Source organism: Monodelphis domestica, chromosome 6 (assembly GCF_027887165.1).
Source record: "Monodelphis domestica isolate mMonDom1 chromosome 6, mMonDom1.pri, whole genome shotgun sequence".
In the NCBI taxonomy this organism is placed as follows: domain Eukaryota; kingdom Metazoa; phylum Chordata; class Mammalia; order Didelphimorphia; family Didelphidae; genus Monodelphis; species Monodelphis domestica.
This window is the reverse complement of record NC_077232.1, coordinates 287,068,578-287,089,414: the sequence shown is the minus strand read 5'-3', so window position 1 is coordinate 287,089,414 and position 20,837 is coordinate 287,068,578. Positions and strand designations below refer to the sequence as shown.

Sequence of the window (20,837 nt, the reverse complement as noted above, 5' to 3'; positions counted from 1 at the left end):
CACTGTTTAAATTACCTTTTGATGATTCTCTTGAGTTCTGTGCTTGGGCATCAAATTTTCTGTTCAGGTCTGGTCTTTTCTTTACAAATTCTTGGAATTCTTCTATTTTGTTGAATGACCATACTTTCCCCTGTAAGAATATAGTCAGTTTTGCTGGGTAGTTGATTCTTGGTTATAGACATAATTCCCTTGCTTTCTGGAATATCATATTGCATTCCTTTTGGTCCTTCAGTGTGGATGAAACCAGATCCTGTGTTATCCTCACTATGGTTCCATGGAATCTGAATGACTTCTTCTTGGCAGCTTGTAATATCTTTTCTTTGGTCTGATAGTCCTTGAATTTGACTATAACATTCCTGTGTGTTGTCAATTGGGGATTAAGTGCAGGAGGTGATCTGTGGATTCTTTCACTCTCCAATTTTCCCTCTTGTTCTAGAATATCAGGATAGTTTTCTTGGACAATTTCCTTTAGTATAATGTCCAGGCTTTTTCTTTTGTCATGGTCTTCTGATAGATCAATGATTCTTAAATTGTCTCTCCTTGAACAATTTTCTAAGTCCTCTGTTTTATGAATGAGAGGCTTCATATTTTCCTCAAATTTTTCATTCTTTTGGTTTTGTTTTATAGTGTCCTGCTGCCTTGTGTAGTCATTTAATTCTAGTTGTTGTATTCTGGTTCTTAAAGACTGGATTTCATCCCTGGCTTTTTGGTTATCCTTCTCATTCTGGTCTGATTTTCTTTGGAGGTCACCTTTCATTCTCTTTACCTCATTTCTCATCTACTTTGTCTCATCTTTCATCTTCTTTGCCTCATCTTTCATCTCCTTTGCCTCGTTTTCAAGCTTGTTGATTTTGGCTTTCAGGATACTATTTTCTAGTTTTAGTTCATGTGCCTCTGTTTCCAGATGACTTATCTTAGTTTTAAAATTCTTTTCCCAATTGTCTTCAGACTCTCTTAATTCTGTTTTGAATTGCATTTTGAGTTCTTCCAAAGCCTGTATCCAATTTGCTGGGATTGCTGTTTTATTGCTTGCTTCCTTCTCTGTTCCATTTGCTCTTGGTTTGTTGCTTGTACAGAAGCTGTCAATTATAATTTCTTTCTTCTTTTTCTGTTGTTTGCTCATATGTACCCCTTCCATACTCCCTGTATTTGTCTGTGCTCTTGCTATTCTCATTCTTTTGGTTTTGGGGATTTCTGTCAGTCTCCCCTCTTGGAGCTTTGTTAGATCTCTCAGTGCTGTCTGTGGGGGAGGATTGTCAGATTTTGGGCTTCCCTGAGTTCTGAAGACTTTTGATAGGAATAAGTTCAGCTGGGTTGGGATGGATGTGCTCTGAGGCCAAAACCTTCTGGAAGGCTGGAATAATATGGAGGGTCTCTGCAGCTCTGATTAGGCTGTTCTCTTTACGCTCCCTCTCCAGCTCCTTCCCCGCCATCTGTGTTTGATGCTCTGAGTCTGGCACAGCCCAGCCCGCAAGGTATCACACCAGTGCCTTTGCCCACCCAGAGGTTCCCACTGCCATTGGAGGCTCAGCGCTCTAGGTGGGAGGGGTAGGGGTTCTAGGACCTTCTTTCTGCCTTCCTCTTAAACCCGAGTGTTCTTGGATTCTGGCTTTTGGGGGGCATACCTTTTGAATTGAGTCCAGGGTTCCCTGGCTCTGTCTTGTTGTTAGGTTTGATTTTCAGTCTCCTACGATCATTAAGTTTTTGATCAGTAAGGAAGGATTTTCAGAGGTCTGAACTTTTGCTGCTTCTAGGCCACCATCTTGACTCCACCTCTGAAAAGAAAGTATCTTAAATGATCTGGAGTGTTTCTTAACTGAAATCTGTCCTTATAAAAACTGCTCTTAAAGAGGCAATGTGAGATTAAGAATTTTTCTGCTCTTAAAGTGACAGAGTGAGATTAATTAAGTTCTGCTCTTACATAGAAACTCCACTCTTAGAAAATAGAGTGAAATTTAAAAAAAAAACAGCTCTTTCCTGCTACACCATCACAGTCTCCATTCCAATGACACTAATCTCCTTGCTATTCTTCAAACAAGAAATTGCATCTCTCAACTCTGGGCATTTTTAATGGATGATCTCCATACCTGGAATGTTCTTTTTTATCTCTGCCTACTGGCCTCTCTGACTTCTTTAAAGTTCTCTCTAAAATCCCATCTTCCAAAGGAAACCTTTTCAGATTCCTCAATTCTAGTGCCTTCTCTTTGATGATTATTTTATCTTTATCCTGTTGTATGGGATTTTATCAGGAGTAAGCTGAAAGCAGGAGATCCTGCAGGCCAATATTCCGGAGCTCTCAGGAGCTGAGGAACTGATCACACAGACTGTTTCTCAGAGCAGTTGGTTGTCTTCTCTGGAGGAGACAGGGAGACTTGAAGCTGCCAGGAGAATGGACCTTCCCACAATCAAAATCATCTTAAGGAAGTGGTAGAGATAATGGATAACATTACACCAGTGGATAGTGTGTGTTAATCCATCACTCCCCTTCTGATCTTGATTCCTGCAGGGCTACTCTTCATACTGGGACTTCTGCTTGACCCAAAGTGGACTCCAGTTGTATGACATTAACTTTGACCCTTACTCTTGCTCCTGATTTAATCAACTCTTGTATTGTGTTCAAATCAGGTGCTTGAGCTCCCTAACAGCAAGCATTTTGGCAATTATTGCTATTTCTTCTCTGATAATTATTGTTATTCCAATTATTGTTATTCCATCTATTATTATACTGCCTATTATATCCATTATTCTGATTAAGTTGCCTAGAACATTGTCCTCTGAATCTACATTTCCTCACAAAATGTCTTACTCGATTACATAAGAAACATCTTGTAGGTCCAGATCTTTTTTCTCTTGGCCTGTACTGATTGGTTGCACAGATCTAAGTGCTGCTACTGCTTTTATTTCCATTATTTCACTATTCTTTTCTTTACTTTCAGCATCCCTTAATTTTTTTTCTCAAGTCCTCAATTACTGTATCCCTGTCTTCATATATATCATCATTATCTATACATAAATAAGTTGCTTTTCCCTTTAATTCTTCCAAACCCATCTCTTCCCAGTCTGGGCAATTGTTCTTAAAAAATAACTTTATCTTGGGACAGGAGTTTTTAACAAATAGTCTCTTGATGTGGGCAATTGTATCATCAGCCAACACATTGAGTCCTAATATTAATTCAGCAGCATCTGTTAATCTTTCTAGAAAATTGGTTGGTGATTCATTCTGTTTCTGCTTTATGCTTTCAAATTTGGACCAAGCATTTGGGTTTTTGGAATGCTTTTTCATTACTTCTATGATTGACCTCCTGACCTGTTTGATACTTCCATAATTAGGGCCTGAATCCATATATATCCCTTCAAAATCCTGTGGCCATGGGATTAAAGATAGATCATTTCTGGTCTCTTCTATAAATTGGTTCCTCTCTCTGTTGGTAAGTAATTCCTTCATCAGTAAGAAAAAAATCAGCATAGTCTGGGTCATAGATCTCAATTGCCCTCTGAAATTCCTTTACCACTTTATTAGGTTCATTGGAAAAGGAAGGGGTTCTGATAGTTTCTAAATCCTCAGGAGTAAATAACTTATGTGTTTTAACTTTATATACTTCAGCCTGGGCCACAAATGGTATATCTCTTAGAGGGAACAAAGAAATCTGATTCTTATTACATTCAGCATTCTCCCTTTCCAATCTGGACATTTTCTTAACATTTCCTTCATTAATTTACTTATCTATAGCATTATCCTTTAAATCATGTAAAACACCATTATTTAAAATCATTCTCTCCTTCATACATTGTTCCATTGTTTCTATTTTATTCTTCATTACCATTAGCATTTGTTTCATTTCAGAATCCCTCGTTACCCATTGTACAATTTCCTTTAATTTATAACAATGCCAAAAAAACAAGAATCTACATTTGTATACCACAATTAAGCACAAACATACCAAAACAGTTCTTAAAGTCAATGACATCATTGATTCCATCCATTCAAAACCCAGGATAATGTAACTGCAATGAGGGAATAGAGTGAAAATCTCATAAGGGATATGCAGGAAACAATCCCAGAAAAAAAAATAGCATTTGTCATGTCTCCTGACATGATGCTCAATGTACACAGGAAGTTGTTATATAGAACAGGATATGTGTTATTAGTATCCACCTTGATTCCCAATAACAATCACAGAACCAGAAAAAAAATTTCCTCCTAACATATGTGCTTTAGGTCTTTAAATAGTCTATTTAAGATTTAAAACACCCGCTGTGTCCATCAAAAGTCAGAGTTCTGTGTTCCAGGACCTTGGATAGCCACCAGGTGCTAGGATGGACAATGGAATGTTGCAAGATGCCCTAACTGTCAACTGTTATAAACTACTTCTAATCTGCTCCAGCCTAGGCCAATTTCTGTGTGTTCGACCTACTGACTCACCAAATGAAATTGGTGGTTAAATAAGGGTTCAAACTAAATATATATATAACAAAAGAACAGATTTATTTAACTAAATAAAGACGGAAAAGGGGATCAGGGAATATCTAACTTTACAACCAAATCAGAGACTAAAACCCTAATAATCTTTTATACCTATTCTAAATTAACTCCTTAATTACTAATTAATATTGCGGAGGGTTTGTTAGGAGCAAGAATAAGGGTCAAAGTTAATCTCACACAACTGGAGTCCACTTTGGGTCGAGCAGAAAGAAGTCCCAGTATGAAGAGTAGCCCTGCAGGTATCAGGATCAGAAGGGGAGTGATGGATTAACACACACTATCCACTGGTGTAATGTTATCCATTATCTCTACCACTTCCTTAAGATGATTTTGATTGTGGGAAGGTCCATTCTCCTGGCAGCTTCAAGTCTCCCTGTCTCCTCCAGAGAAGACAACCAACTGCTCTGAGAAACAGTCTGTGTGATCAGTTCCTCAGCTCCTGAGAGCTCCGGAATATTGGCCTGCAGGATCTCCTGCTTTCAGCTTACTCCTGATAAAATCCCTGACAACAATCCTTTCTATACCTTGTTTGCATGTAGTGGTGATATGGGACTCTAGGTTTCCTGCTGAACCCCCAAATTGTAGAAGTGCTTCAGGTCAAACTATAAGCAGGAAAATTCCTTTGCTTCCTTGCATTCTTGTTAATACACACCCTAAACATCAAAGACTCAAAATAAGACCTTGGACATCAAAGAGAAAGACCCTTGAGAGAACTATCCCCCTTGGATTCTCCCCTAGATTTCCATATGGACACAGAGATACACCTCTAGGCTATGCTTCTATACCATCAGGCTGTATCTGATATCTACTTGTCCCCTAAACTATGAGGGTCACCCCCATGTTTTCAGGACAAAAAGACACCTCTCTGACCCTGATCAGTTGACCAACCCCCCCCTCCCCCTTTACCTGAATCCATATCCTCCTTGAGTCAAGTATCACCTGCTGTAAATAAAGTATAAAACCCCCAGAGTTCAATCCTTGGAGGAGGCAGCTTTCCATCTATGGTGTCCTCCCAGCCAAATTCATCATGAATTCCAAATTAATAAATTTCTCTTTTTATTTCTAAACTAAGTTATAGCCTTGCATTCTTGCAAAGGGTACCCATCCCAAAACCCAGGGGTACATCTCAAGCCCCCGCAACAGTTGTCTCCACAAACTGTCTTTTCCCTTTCCTTATGTAGGTACTTAATAAATGCTTATTGTCTGACTGGTGTGTATTTAGGAATTGTTAAGACGGTTGCTTTTATAATATAGTCTGACTTTTGGAAGTCCTACTTCACCTTCATTCTTTCCTTTTCCATTCTGACCTTTGATGTTTTAGATATTGTATTCCTCTAAATGAATTCCATTATTATTTTACTTAACTTTGTAAAGTATTCCCTGGGTAACGTGGATTATAATCTGATCACAACTTCCTCCATTTTGTATTAATCATGAGCTCACCAATAAAAAAGACTTCCTTGTCATACTCTCCTATGCAATAAATCTGTTCAGGGAGATTCAAAGGTTTCCTGATTTTATGAATCAGCTTGGTTATTCAGATCAAGGTACCTTATGTAATGAGCCTCTTCTTGTAACAGCCCCTTCTAATCTCCTTTTGCCTGAGGCCTTTTTCCTTCTTTGGGGTTTAAGTTTTTATAAGCAATATATAAACTCACTTTGGGAGTCTCTGCCAGTTTAGGTCTCCTTTGCTGTTAGTAACAAGTTTGATGCTTTGGGATCTTTTTGTATCTGCATCACCCATAATAGGTGATAGCAGTGGGATTCAATATGGATGGAGTTACTGGGCATTTAGGGTACAGTGCCTTGATTGAGTTGATTTATTAAGTTATTTTATTTTTTTTCCTCCAGGGGATTATTGGTTTTTTAAAAAAAAAAGATTTTCTTTCCAATTACATTTAAAAACAATTTAAACTTTTTTTTTAAGTTTAGACTTCAAATTTTCTACCTTTTTCTCCTCCCCTCAATTAAGAAAGCATGCAATTGGTATAGGCTATACACATGCAGTCCTGTAGAACATATTTTGTATTAGTTATGTTTTGAAAGAAAACCAAACACTGCCCCCACAAAAAACCAAGAAAAATAATGCTTTAAAGTCTTCTTTGATCTGCATTCAGCCTCCACCAGTTCTTTCTTTGGAGATAGTTAGAATTTTTCATTATAAATCCTTTGGAATTGTATTGCTGAGAATAGTTGTCGTTTATAATTGATCATCCTTATAATACTGATGTTATTGTGTTTAATATTCTCCTGGTTCTGCTCTTCACTTTGCTTTAGTTTATGTAAGTTTTTTCAGGGTTTTTTGAAAGCATCTTGCTATTCCATAACAATCATACCACATCTTGTTCAGTCATTCCCCAATTAATGGACATCCTCTCAGTTTCCAATGCTTTGCTGCCACAAGATTTGCTATAATATTTTTGTCATTTTCCTTTTTTTTCCGATTTCTTTGGGATACAGGTCTAGTAGTTATAGTGCTAGGGATCAAGGGGTATGTTAACTTTAAATAACGCAGAGCTACCAAAGTAGTCAGAAAAACCACTCTTTAATCAGGAATAGGAATAAGGTCCAATATTGGCCACCACACAGAGTCAAGCTCCTAAAAACCGCACAAAGCCAAAGGCTCTGGGACTCTGGGAAGGGATCCCTGGGAGAAGGCACTGTGCTAGATGCCAACTCCAAAGAGGGATGGAATTTAGGGGTCCTTTATACTTTTCTGGAGAATTAGGTATGAGAAGCCTGCAGAGGTAAGCCACAAACAGTTTGCAAAGGGATTAGTAGTCAGCACTAGGAATATTACCAAAAGGTCACTATAACTGTCACAAAGGCAAGGGTCAAACTCAGGAGCTGGGCTCCTGAGAGAGCTTTAACATAACAAGAGAAGCTTCTAAAGTAAATAAAAGGCACTTAACATTAAGACTGTGTCCAAAAAACCCACCCACACTTAGGGTCCCCAAACAGTCTTAAAGTCCATAGTTCAAACAAAAACAGGTATGCCTGGCACTGGGATTTCTCAAAGGGCAGGGGTAAACTGAGGCATCCAAATTTCGTGTCCACAGGTATGTACAGCTTTATAGTCCTTTGGGCATAGTTCCAAATGGCTCTTCACAAAAACTTGGGCCAGTTCACAGCTCTACCAGCAATGCATTAATGCCCCAATTTTCCCACATTTCCTACAACACTTGTCATTTTCTTTTCCTGTCAAATTAGCTAATCTTTGAGGTGGCACATCAGCTTTTTTTAATGTACATTTCTCTAATCAACAGTGGTTTAGAAGGGGAGCTAGGTGGCTCAGTGGATTGAGAGCCAGGCCTGGAGATAGGAGGTCTTGGTTAAGTCCTAACTATATTACCCTGGTCAAGTTACTTAACCCTCATTGCCTGGACCTTATCACTCTTCTGTCTCTATATTTATTCTGAGATGGAAGGCAAGATATTAGAGAGAGAGAGAGAGAGACAGAGAGAGAGAGAGAGACAGAGAGAGAGAGAGAGACAGAGACAGAGACAGAGAGAGAGAGACAGAGACAGAGAGACAGAGAGTGAGACAGAGAGAGAGAGAGAGACAGAGAGAGAGAGAGAGAGACAGAGAGAGAGAGAGAGAGAGAGAGAGAGAGAGAGAGAGAGAGAGAGAGAGAGAGAGAGAGAGAGAGAGAGAGAGAGAGAGACTTTCTGGAGCAGCTAGGTGGTTCAGTAGATAGATTGCCAAGCCTAGAGTCAGGAGGTTCAAATTAGGCCTCCGAAACTTTTTGGTTGTGTGATCCTGAGGAAGTCACTTAACGCTTACTACTTTTCTGCCTTAGAACTGAAACTTATTCAAAGAAGGGATTAAAAACAAAATGATTCCGAGCATTTTTTTCATATAACTATCAATAACCTTGATTTCTTCTTCTGAAAGTTGCCTTTTCATATCCTTTGATTACTTATCATTTGGGGATGATGTGTAGTCACATAAATTTGTCAGTTCTCTATGTATTTGAGAAATTCAACTTTTCCCCAGTTTTTCTGCTTTCCTTTTAGTCTTGGCAGCATTGGTTTATTTGTAGAAACCCTTTAAAATTTACTATAATCAGAATTACATCATAATGCTCTCTTGTTTGGTCATAATTTCTTCTTTTATGCATAGTTCTGACAAGTAAATATTTGATGCCTTCTTTCTTTGTTTATTATATCACCCTTTACACAGTAACAACCCTTTTATACTATAAATTGTATATCCATTTTGACCATATCTTGTATAAAGGTTAAATTTAGTGGTTGGACTTAAATTATATGAAATAACATGGTTGCCGAAATTATTATATCTGAAGTCAGAAGTTTATTTACCAAAATAGAGGGGAAACAATAGAGAAATATGAGAGAGATTAGAGAAAATACCTATACTAGTTCTCAGCCAGTAGGACCGGTAGTGAGTAATTACGAGGTCTCCTCCAAGATGGAAGCTAGTCTCTTAGGAAACTAGGAAAGGAGTAAGTCCTTTTCACTCACCCAACAAAGTAGTCCAGGAGTCAGAATCTAAGTTGAAGCTGAGCTCCAAGCCCACATTCCAAGCTGCAGTCTCCAGCAAAGCTCTCCCCAAAACTCTCCCCAGTTAGACTCTCTCCAGAAGGCAATCTCTTCAAACTATCTTCTCAAAGACCATCTCTCCTCAGACTGAGTTCAGGGCTTGCTTTTATGGTGACTCCTTATCTCCTCCCCTCTTGACTGGGGCCAATCACAGCTTCCAAATAGTCTAGCACTGCCCAGGGGTCAGTGTTTGTGGGAACCAGTTCGCACCATCTGGAAAGGTGTATATTCATTGAAAAGGTTCACAGTTTCTGAGAGTGTGAATTCATAAAAGAATTCAAAAGTTTCTGGCTGTTTCATTTAGAAAAAAAGGATGGAGCTCTCCAAGTATATTGCTGGCTTCTCACATAACACTAAGTAGGCTATGAATTCACTAAGTGATTTGGTGCTTCTCCACCTAGTTCAAGCTTGTGTTATTCAATCAAAAGGTAGACAAAGGAGAGTTAATTCTGTCTTCACAATCTAGTGAGGTACTTAAGTTAGAGTTAACCAAAGTTTTAACTCCAACTAGCAAAGAGAATAAAGGATTCCCTTTTCACAAGTAAACTCAGAATAGACAAAGATAACCAGGAATTTCCTTTCACACTTGGTATATTGTATGAGATGTTGATCTAATACCTAAATTCTGCAAAACTACTTTCCAGTTTTCTCTATTTTTTTTTTGTCAAATAGTGATTTCTTGTCCCAAAAGCTTTGATGGTTATATTTGTTGAACACTAGTAATATTTGTAGTGTATTTCACTGCTCCATCACTCTACTTCTTAGCCAGTACTTGATTGTTTTGACATTTTCCTTTGATTTGACAAATTAGAGATCTGGTATGCTTAGGCCATCTTCCTTCCCATTTTTTCCCCACTGATTCCTTTAATATTTTTGTCCTTTTTTTCTTCCAGATGAATTTTGTAATTATTTTTTCTAGCTGTATAAAATAATATTTTGGTAGTTTAGAATGGTACTGAAAAATTAATTTAGGTAGAATTGTCATTTTTGTTATATTGATTCAACCTACTCATGAACAATTAGTATTATTGTATTGTTTAGATGTCTTTTTATATGTGTGAAAAGTGTTTTGCAATTTTGTTCTTATAGCTCCTAGGTTTGTACTGGCAGGTGGATTCTCAAGTATTTCTTTGTTGTCTACAGTTATTTAAAATGGAATTTCTCTTTATACCTCTTGCTTTTGGACTTTGTTGCTGTAAGTTACTGCTTTTAAAGAGAAAGCTCTGTGCTGAGTTTAACACAAGAGGTCACCAAAGGATAACTCTGGACTCTAGCAAATGTTCACCTTCACTGTGACTAAAGTATCCTTGTCAGAGCTCACAGGATACAATTACAAATTAAACCCTAAACTTAATAGTTCATGAAAATCTAATAGTAGAGTGGAAAATGGAATACAGAAGACATGCAATTGGAAATACAAGAAGAAACAAAGAAATGAAGAAAAGGCAATCTACCTTGTGAAAGTTATACCCCGGTAGCTTAAAAAATCCTCTCTACATTGGTGGACCTTAGCTTCAGCCAACTCTAATTGGCTTGATAGAATCAACTATTAAATCTTCCATGTGGGCGTTCATGCCACATAAATTGGCAAACATTACAAATCAGGTCTTGATTTATTACGTTATTGATTGTCTAAACATATGAAAGTGATGGAGACAATGTCAACAATACAGAATAAACTTAAAAGTGCATTTATTTTATTTTTCAGATAGCTAACTGTTAAACATTTACTGGCTCACCATTGAGTACAATCCTTGGTGAATTATTAAGAAAAGTCAAATAATAATAGCCTTGGCCTATATGCCCAGGACATTATGAAATAGCCCATAAATTTATTTCACTCTTGCTTATCAACAAGCTTGTTTTCTTAAGTAATTGTGTGGTTCCTTCTCATATGCAAATATAGATATAATCAAGATTTATTTATCTTGTCCATTTTAAAATGAGTTTATTATTTTTATTTTTCAAGTAACACATTTTTACATTTATCTGTCCCTCTCACTTTTCTCTCCATTTAGAATTTTTTTTAAACTTAAAAAACAAATTCTTCAGTACTTCACTACACAGTCCGCAATGCAGCTAGGTGTCTCAGTGGATTGGGAGTCAAGCCTAGAGATGGGAAATCCTGGGTTCAAATCTGTATTCAGATACTCCCTTGCTATGTGACCTTGGGCAAGTCCTTTAACCCCGATTGCCTAACCCTTACTGCTCTTCTGTCTTGGAACCAATACAATATTGATTCCAAGATAGAAGGTCAGGGTTTAAAAAAACAAACACCCCCCCCCCCACAACTTTTTTGTATTGTCTTACAAAAACATTCTCATATTAGCCATATTTGAAAATGTATAATTAAATTTCATCAAACCTCTGATAGAAGATGAGTGTTATGTTTTATCTTTGTTTCTCTGGACTTATTATTTATCATTATGTTGAGCAGAATTCTAAAGTCTTTAAAGTTTCCCCCCCCTCTATAATGTTATTATTGTAACAATTGTTTTCCTAGTTCTGTTCACTTTGCCTCAGTTCATAAAGGTCTTCTGAGCAAAATAATATTCCATTGCATCCATAGACTACTATTCACTAAGTAATTCCCCAGTAATGAAAAGAAGTGCTATGAATATTTGTGTGCATAGAGATCCTTTCCATCTTTCTTTAATTTCTTTGGGCGTACAGGTCTAGTAGGTCTAGTAGGCAGGGTCAGAGGTAATATGGAGTTTGGTAGCTTTTTGGTCACAGTTTCAAATTGCTTTCCAGAATGGCTTTACCAATTTTTCTCACAGCCCCTATAGCATTAGTCATTTTCTTCTTCTGTCATCTTTGCCAATATGATAGGTATGTGGAAGAACCGAAGAGATGCTTCTATTTGCATTTCTTATTAGTAAGATTATATGATTGTTGATAAACTTGGGTTTCTTCCTTTGAAAACCAGCTGATGGCTCTCAGTCTTATAGATTGGAATCAGTTCCTTATTTATCTTGGAAACGGGACCTTTCTCAGTGGAACTTGATGTAACCTCCCAGTTACATGTTGCCAATCTAATGAGGAATAATAGGTTGCATAAAAATATCTAGCTTTCAGGTTTGCAAAGTGCTTTTTTTTTGTTCAGTTGTTCAGCTGTTCAGTTATGTCTGCCTCTTTGTGACCCCATACTGTTAATGGGGTTTTCTTAGTAAAGATACAGGAGTGGTTCCCCATTTCTTTCTTCAGGGGATTAAGGCAGAGGTTAAGTGACTTGCCCAGGATATGTAGTTAGTTTCTAATGCTTTGAGTGTTTGAACTGGATGCCAAGCCCAGAGCTCTAGCCACTGAATCGTCCATCTAGTGACTGCAACATGCTTTTAGGCTAGCTTATTTGATCCTCTTAACAACCCTAGTTGGTAGGTGCTCTTCTTACACTCATTTTATAGTGTAAGATTAAAAATTAATATCAATAACTCCAAGCATTATATTTTATAAGATTTATTAATAATCACTTGAAGTAGAGGAAAGTGAAGAACCTGAGTAAAGAGAAGTTTCCCAGACTGCAAAAGCGAGGGAAGAGCAAAGGAGGGGCAGAGTTACAGAAACTATCTAGGAAACGTAAGGACCTAAGGTGGAACAAAAGAGGAATGCTGGGAAATGTAGTTCAAGGGTTCAAAATTCTAATTATAAAATAGTTAAGGAAACCGGGGCAACTAGAAACCAACTGAGGTGACCATTTAAAGGATTCACACAGCCAGTAAGTGAGACTGGATTTTAATTCAGGTCTTCCTTACTCTAGGTCCAATATACAATGCCATCTAACTGCTTACTTTTTTACTATTTTAGATGTTTGTGCAAAAGAAAAAAAACTTTAAATTTTATATAGTCAAAATTATTCATTTTCTCTTATGTGATCCTTTTTATCACTTGCTGGGTCAAGTGATTCCTTTCCCCTACCCATAGATATTAAAAGCAATTCCTTTCTCCTTTTATCTTTTTTAATGATGTGACTTTTATATATAGGTCATATATTAATTTGGAGCTTATTTTAGTTTATGGTGTGAGGTCCCAACTTAACTTCTGCCAGGTTGCTGTCCAGTTTTCCTAGTAGTTTTTGGCAAATTAGTGAGTTTTTACCCCTGGTATCTCTGGGGTTATCAATCAATACAAGGCTTCTCTATGTTGAATATGTTCAACTCATCAACCTGTCTTTTGTGTAAAGCAGTATCACATTGCTTTAACGTTTACTGCTTTTTAATACACTTTGAGATTTGGTACTAAGAGATGCTACTTTTCTTCACACTTAAAAAAATTGCCTTTTAAATTTATGACATTTTGTCACTCCGAATACATTTGTGACTTTGCTAGTTACATAAAATATACCTATAAGAGTTTGATTAGTATAGTATTGAGCAAGCTCATTAATTTGGGTAGTATTGTCATTTTTATTATATTGACCCAAACTACCCATGTGCAATTAGTATTTCTCCAATTTTTAGGTCTATATTTCTAAAAAGAATAAAGTTCCTATAGTTATTTTGGAAAGAATTTCTTGTCTTAGATCTTCTTGCTGGTTTTTTTGTTCACATATACATACACACAGACATGCTTGTGTGTATCTATATATAAATGCTAATGACATGTTGTTAATTATTTCAAATAATTTTTATTTAAATCACTAGATTTTTCTAAATGTGCTATCCTATAATTCACAAATAGAGAGAGTTTTGCTTTCTCTTTAGCTATGGGAGTTAGTAGATGGGATTGCTTTACCTATTGGAGAAGCCTTTAACTTTTGTCCATTATATATCGTATTTGCTCTTAGATTTAGATGGGTACTGTTTACTACATTAAAGAGAGTTCTATTATTCCTATGAATTCTAAAATTTTAAATAAAAATGAGTGTTGGATTTTACTCAAAAGCATTTTAGCATATATGGATAGAATCACATGGTTCCTATTATTTATATCATTGACAAAGTTTATAATATTTAGTTATCCTTATAATGAAGCAAACTTGCATTCCTGTTATGAACCCAATTTGTTCATCTTTCTAATTATTGTTGAAGCTTATCCAGAATATCTTCTTTAAAACTTTCACAATCATGTTCATTAGGGATATCAGTCTATAGCTGTGGTGATGAAATTATGGTATGTGTGCCAGAGGTGGCACTCAGAGTCCTCTCTCTGGACATAGTTGTCCCATCACAGAGTTTACCAAAGTTCTTTACTAGAAAGTCAGAGGGACTCGGGGCTAGGTGGCTCCTCTCCCCCTCTCTATGCCTGCGTGAATATATTTCTCACCTCACTAGCCCCTCTAAAAGGTTCACCATCACTGGTCTTTTGTTTTCTTTCTCTGTGTTCCATTACTGGTTTTGGTATCAAGACATATTTGTACTGTAAAAAGAAACTGGAATAGTGCCTTCTTTTATTATTTTTTGAAAACAGTTTATGTAGAATTGCAATTAATTGTTTGAATGTTTGATAAAATTTATTTGTGAGTCCATCTGGCTCTGGATTTTTTTCTATGGGAGTTTGGCCTATCCATTTTATAGCTCATTCAAAGAACATCTGTGTAATCCTACGTTGGTTTCTCCCTGCCATTCAACATATTGTGCTCTGTTTTTTCCCCATTTAGTTGGAATAAGTGTAGTGGAGATAAGAAAATATTACTTACGTGAGCAAAAATCATTTAAATGCTTAACTTATCAGGAGGATATTATTTTATGTTACAAAGGTCTCAAGGATATATTTGTGAGTTTCTTAATTACATATAATATTTGGTTTTATATGTATGGTATATCCCGGAATACTGAGATATTTTGGCTGTCATGGTGACATTTATCCCATACTTTTCTCCAATGTCAGCCAGTCTGGAAAGGACCAGGGCTAAAAGACCAGCCCTAGCTGATTATACCTTTTTAATTCATTCAAAACATGACCGATCAACAGTTTAACTCCTCATCAGTAGGATATTTGTGCCTGGTCCAAATCAGGTGACCAGGAGTTTTTATTCCACGTTATAACATCCTTTTTTTTTTTTAAACCTTTACCTTCCATCTTGGAGTCAATACTGTGTATTGGCTCCAAGGCAGAAGAGTGGTAAGGGCTAGGCAATGGGGGTCAAGTGACTTGCCCAGGGTCACACAGCTGGGAAGTATATGAGGCCAGATTTGAACCTAGGACCTCCCATCTCTAGGCCTGGCTCTCAATCCACTGAGCTACCCAGCTGCCCCCTATAACATCCTTTTTGAAGTAGTCTCCTCCACCTCTTCCACAATGGAGTTTGCAATCAGCCTCTTGTTACAACAAGATAATACTAAGGCTTAATTTTTTTTTTTTTAATATCCGTGTGTTAGTTCTCAAGTCTCTTCACTTCCACTCCAATTTCCTTTTCTTATAGTCTTGATCTTAGTGGACCTCTGGTTCAGGGACCATACTTCCTTGCTCCAGCTAATATCATTCCTTTTGCTTTTTTTGTTATTAAATCCATTAGATGCCCTCCTGCCTGCATGGTAAAGTCATTAAAAAACAAGACCTCTGCCTCAAGTTGCTGAATATGCTGAGCCAACTCATTTCAATTTTTCTTGTACTTACAGTTCAGCTTCTCTATGGCTATTGATAATAATAATGCTTCCCATAACATTGTTTGTTCTCCATGTCAACTTGCATTAGCATCCACCATGGCAATAACTTCTGGTCTGTAGTGGTCTGTAGTGGTCTGTAGTGTCTCACTGAGAGGAGTCTCTACATGACACCAGAAGGGCTTTTGCTACAGGGCTCCAGGCTACCATACTGGGCCATCTGATTACCTCATCCACAACATCTGTACCACCATTCACCTACTCAATTCATAACATGTACTGTAATGTCATTTTGATCTGATTGTTGTAGGTCAAACCTGACTCAGGCTGGTTTGGTAGTTCAGGTTTGAGACTGAAATGAAATGAGATAATCATAGACCATGTAATAGTTAACTAAAAGAGGTTTACTTAGCCAGAACATGGAAGAGATTCAGAACAAGCATACCACACTAGGAGTAGATAGATGTCTCAGTGGGTAGAGAGCCAGTCCTGGAGACAGGAGATCCTCAGTTCAAATCTAGCCCCAGACACTTCCTATCTGGATGACTCTGAGCAAGTCATTAAATACCCATTGCTTAGCCCTTACCATTCCTTTGCCTTCACACTGCTACTAAGTATTGTGGAAAGGAAAACTAAAGCAAATTCTGGACTTTCTGCCACTGAGTTGGAACAAACAACAGTTGGAATGTTAGAGAGAAGATATCAACAAGACTGACAGTTGGTGGGGGAAGGGGCAACTGGGAGTGGCTGTTGGTCTTGTGACTTGCTCCCTTTCTGGCCCTGGAACTGAGAGGAGCCTCTCTCCCTGTCTCTGGATAGAAGTGGCTGTATTCGAGAATTTCCAAACTGTGTTCTCTACCTGGATTCCTGTGATCATATCTTTGGACAAAAGGACTTAAGGGAAGCAGTTTGGACTGTAAGGCTGGTCTTTAGGGGCATCAACCAAAAGAGACAGGCCCAACCAGCTCTAAAGGTCAGAACTTTCTTCCTCTTGCTGTCTACTGCTAAGACTGAACTTAAGAAAACTAGCACAGATTAGCATAGACAGGAATAACAGAAACCTTCCAACAGTCTGTGAGGCCTGGCCTCAGTTCAAAAGCTGAGAGAGACTCAAACCTCATCTAGGGAAATCCCTCTTCCCTCTTCCCTCTTCCCTCTTCCCTGATACCTCCCCAATCCAAACTTGTTATTAAAATTTATCTTTATTTGAATATCACAGTCAGATAAGAGGACTAACATTTCAGGGGACATAGAAGGAGCTGAACCTCAGGACAGCCATTCAACTTTAAACAGTCCTTATTTGACCCCTGCTGGACGACCTTGGTCTGGGGAGGCTTGTCCCTCAGGAGGGTCCGTGCTTACCTGCTCTGGGGTATCTGCAACATCATTCTATAGAGAAGGTGTCCCCTGTGACCCATTTCTCAGGAACCCCATTTTTCAAAAATAGCCTCTCGGCAGGGGGCATCTCTCTCCTTTTACCTCGCCAGCAGCCATATTCCCTCCATTCCCTGCTATAAAACATTCCATATTCCCTGTTAATCAATCCCACCCATTTTCTCTATAAATATTATAGTATGGATTCTTAGATGGAAGATAAGGTTTTTTTTTTTTTTAAAAAGATACCCCATTAATTCTAGACCTTCCCTCTTCTCCAAAGAAGGGTCAGCAAGGTGTGTTGATTCACAGGATAGTGGGACATCAGCAAAATCTTCGAGGCATTGACTCCTTGTGATATTTATTATACCTCTAGGTGATTAAGCCATATCAGCTTATACTTGAGCCCTCTGGACTAATCAAATCTCAGAGACAATTTCCTTAACTTTTAAGTAAAAAACAAGCCTACATAGTGGAGAGACCCTGGTAAATATCACTTCTATCACAGCCCCAATCACTTCACTTCTCAATTCTATTCAGATTATTCTCTCTGTCTCTCTCTTTATATCCCTCCCTACTGAAAGGGAAGATTTTACACAGAGTTGAAATGGAATACTGAAGAAGCAGGAGTGACAGACAGGGTAAAATATTCCTTCTCAATAATTCCTACTATGGGGGAAATATGGCACCATCAAGGATTTCTCACAAGCTTAGGGAAGGAAATAGCATATGCAAAAATCATAAGTGAACTCCTAAAGGCCATACAATTGCCTAAGGAAGTAGCAGTAGTCTACTGTAGATCTCACATGTTTGGTAAAGACCCAGTGTCCTTAGGAAATAATAGAGCTGACATCACAGCAAAATATGCTGCAAGAATAGGCCCAATGAATGTATTGAATATCTCAATCTTAGAGGAAGAATACCTATACAATGCCTATGATGACAGTGAAATTCAAACATGGAAAAAGAACTTTAGGGTCAAAGAGACAGAGGGCATATGGTTTTCAGAGTCAGGCAAACCCATCTTGCCTAGAAAACTATTCTATCAAGTATGCAATGCCATACATGAAAAACAACACTATGGGACCCAAGGAGTGATACAGTGCAACAATTTTGGCTTACACTGGGAATATCCTCATATGTAATAAAAATCTGTCAAAAGTGCAAAATCTGTATGAAATTCAACTAGGGAGTATTCAAGAACAAACATCTGGGAGATCAACCACTTGTTTACACTCCATTTAATGCATACAAATAGATTATATCAATATGCCTAGAGACAAAGGGTTTCAGTATTGCCTTGTTATAGTAGACAGACTGACCAGATGGCCAGAAGTTTTTGCAGCCAAAAAGAACATGGCAGCATTTGTAGTGAATATGCTATTAAAAGGGATCATACCTAGGTTTGGAATTCCTTCCAGGGTGGATTCCAACCGAGGTTCACACTTCTCAGAATCCATATTAAGAAAGATATATGAAAATCTGGGAATAAAGGCTAGTTTTCACACGCTGTATCATCCACAGAGTTCGGGTCAAGTTGAGAGACTGAACATAGAGGTCAAGACACTAATTAGAAAAATCTGTTCAAAGACTCACTTGAAATGGACTGACATTTTGCCCATAGCACTATTCCATTTCCAAACATGTCCTAGTGGAGACTTACATCTTCCTCCAATTTGGCAAGGAAAAACTTTTAAACATTTTTACATTTTGATTTTAGGCAGAGATTGTACATTGGCATCTTACATTAAAGCTTTGCAAATCAGGATAAAAGAACTGCATGAAATGGGTGTGATCCAAAAATCTATACTGTTGGATTATGCTTTGCACAATATCAAATTAGGGGATAAAGTTCATGTGAGGAATTTTAATAAAAAAAAAAAAGCTACCAAAACAAAGTGGGCTGGTCCATTCCAAGTTCTATTAATTACTCCAAGTTCAATCAAAATGGCAGAGAAAAATGCTTGGATCCATTGTTCACACACCAAACTCAATAAACTTTATACCAGTAGAGAGAATCAAAGTGAAACTAAAGATGACAAAGAAAGTGCTGAGAATGAAAATCAGTCAGAAACATTAGAAATAGATCACAATAAAACAAAAGTTCCAGAAACAGTTCCAGAAGAAGAAGAGACCATCGGTCAAACATAAAGACTACAGACAACAATTTAGACAACTGTCAACAATGTAACAAAGAAAACCAGCCCAGAGGAAAAGCCTGGAAGAAAAGCTGCAAGACAAGGAGAAAAATAATTTTTTAAGAAAGCTGACATGGACAGCAAAGACATTGATTGATCTTTGTAAATATTGAATATAAGAAGTGGACAGATGGTAAACCAAAACTTATGTAAGACAAAGTGTGACCTTAGCAGAAAAACATAAAATAATTTCATATATTAGGGACATCCAACATATACATAGCTTGCAAGAACTGAAGAGAACCATCAGGCAAGGAGAGAAAAGGAAACATAAAACTAAAGATGTATCTCATGCAACACTACATAAAAAGACATGTATACAATACACAAACTGATTCATTTTTTTTGACCTTGTGTAGATAAGCGAGAGTCTGTGATGGCAATCATACAAAATGTGTAAATACTTAGCTAGATCCATAAGGTCTTAATCAGATAGGAAGATCAATCATTGTATATTTGTACATACTTTCTGTAAAAATTGTACATATTTGTAACATAGCTTTATAAATGTAGCTATAGGGGTTGTGTATATTGTGTCATATTTTGTATATAGATTGTATATAGAAATATGTATAGAATAGAATAGAGAAATTAGTATAACATAGTGTAATCGTTTAGCGGTAAGCTTAAGAGTTAGTGTATACATAGCATTGATTAGAACATGTTAAGAATAGAATTTGAACTGCAATAGCAGAATAGTTTCCTAGATGAAGTTCTTTGTGAAAGCCTTAGCTAAAATTGTGTTAATGGAAGAATTTATAGTTAAGATAGTTGCAAGGTGATAAGCATATAGAAAATGGTTGTATTAGTAGAGAATGATAGAAACAATAATAGTAGTAGCAGTGTTATTGATTTTTTTGCATGGTCTTATATTGCAAAATTTGCTTTTACTTTCTGTACTCATTTTTGTAAACCCCAATCCCTCACCCTATGCCTTTCCTGGGAAATACCCTAGACTAGAAATAGATAGATAGCAATCAGAGAGCATAGTGGAGAGAGGGTTTTTTATTTGGGGGATTAGTTAATACATAGAGTAAGGTTAAAGGTAAATATAAAGATTCACAAAATCATCCTTAGTAAGCCCCCTTGTTATCCTATCCTGATCTGGTACAGATCTCTGCATTTACATGTGCCTCCACCCTACTGGAAAAAGAAAGAGCAGCCATTAGCTCTGTCTGGGTAGGGAGTAAATAACTCTTGAGGGGAGGAGGAGTTAGCTCACTAGCACATCCTGACTAACCTGTCTACCATCACCTCAGGGCTTCCTCCTTTCCTTTTAATATTCCCTCCCTCCTTTTCTTTCTCCCTCTCTCTCCACCTCCCTCCATCTCTCTTCCTCCCTCTCTTTTTCTATTCCTCCCTTTCTCTTTTCCTCCCTACATCCCTCCCTCTTCCCCTCTCTCTTTCCCTCCTTCTCTCCTTTTCTCTCTCCCTCTCCCTCCCCTCTCCGTATATATACAGAGCCATAATTTCTCTTCTGCACCCAGTCTTGCATCATTCTCTGTGAAACATCTCCACTTGTTGCCTACTGACCCTTAAACTCAATATATTCTAAATAGAATTTACTATCTTTCCCCACAAATCTTCCCAGTTTTCTTATTCAGACACCCACCTCCACAGTTTTAGAATCATTTTTTATTTTTCATACTCTGTCACTCCCACAGCCAAACGGTTG

At 37.5% G+C, this 20,837-nt stretch overlaps 1 protein-coding gene across 1 annotated transcript in view; it reads right to left on the bottom strand.

Moving 5' to 3' along the window:
- The window catches only part of PPM1K (protein phosphatase, Mg2+/Mn2+ dependent 1K), a 75,519-nt gene extending 66,388 nt beyond the window's left edge, over positions 1-9,131 (bottom strand). Inside the window, exon 1 of the mRNA XM_056803312.1 lies at positions 8,968-9,131. The gene's annotated coding sequence lies outside the window, so the exon portion shown is untranslated. The remainder of the gene's footprint in view (positions 1-8,967) is intronic.
- Between the last annotated feature and the right edge of the window lie 11,706 nt (positions 9,132-20,837).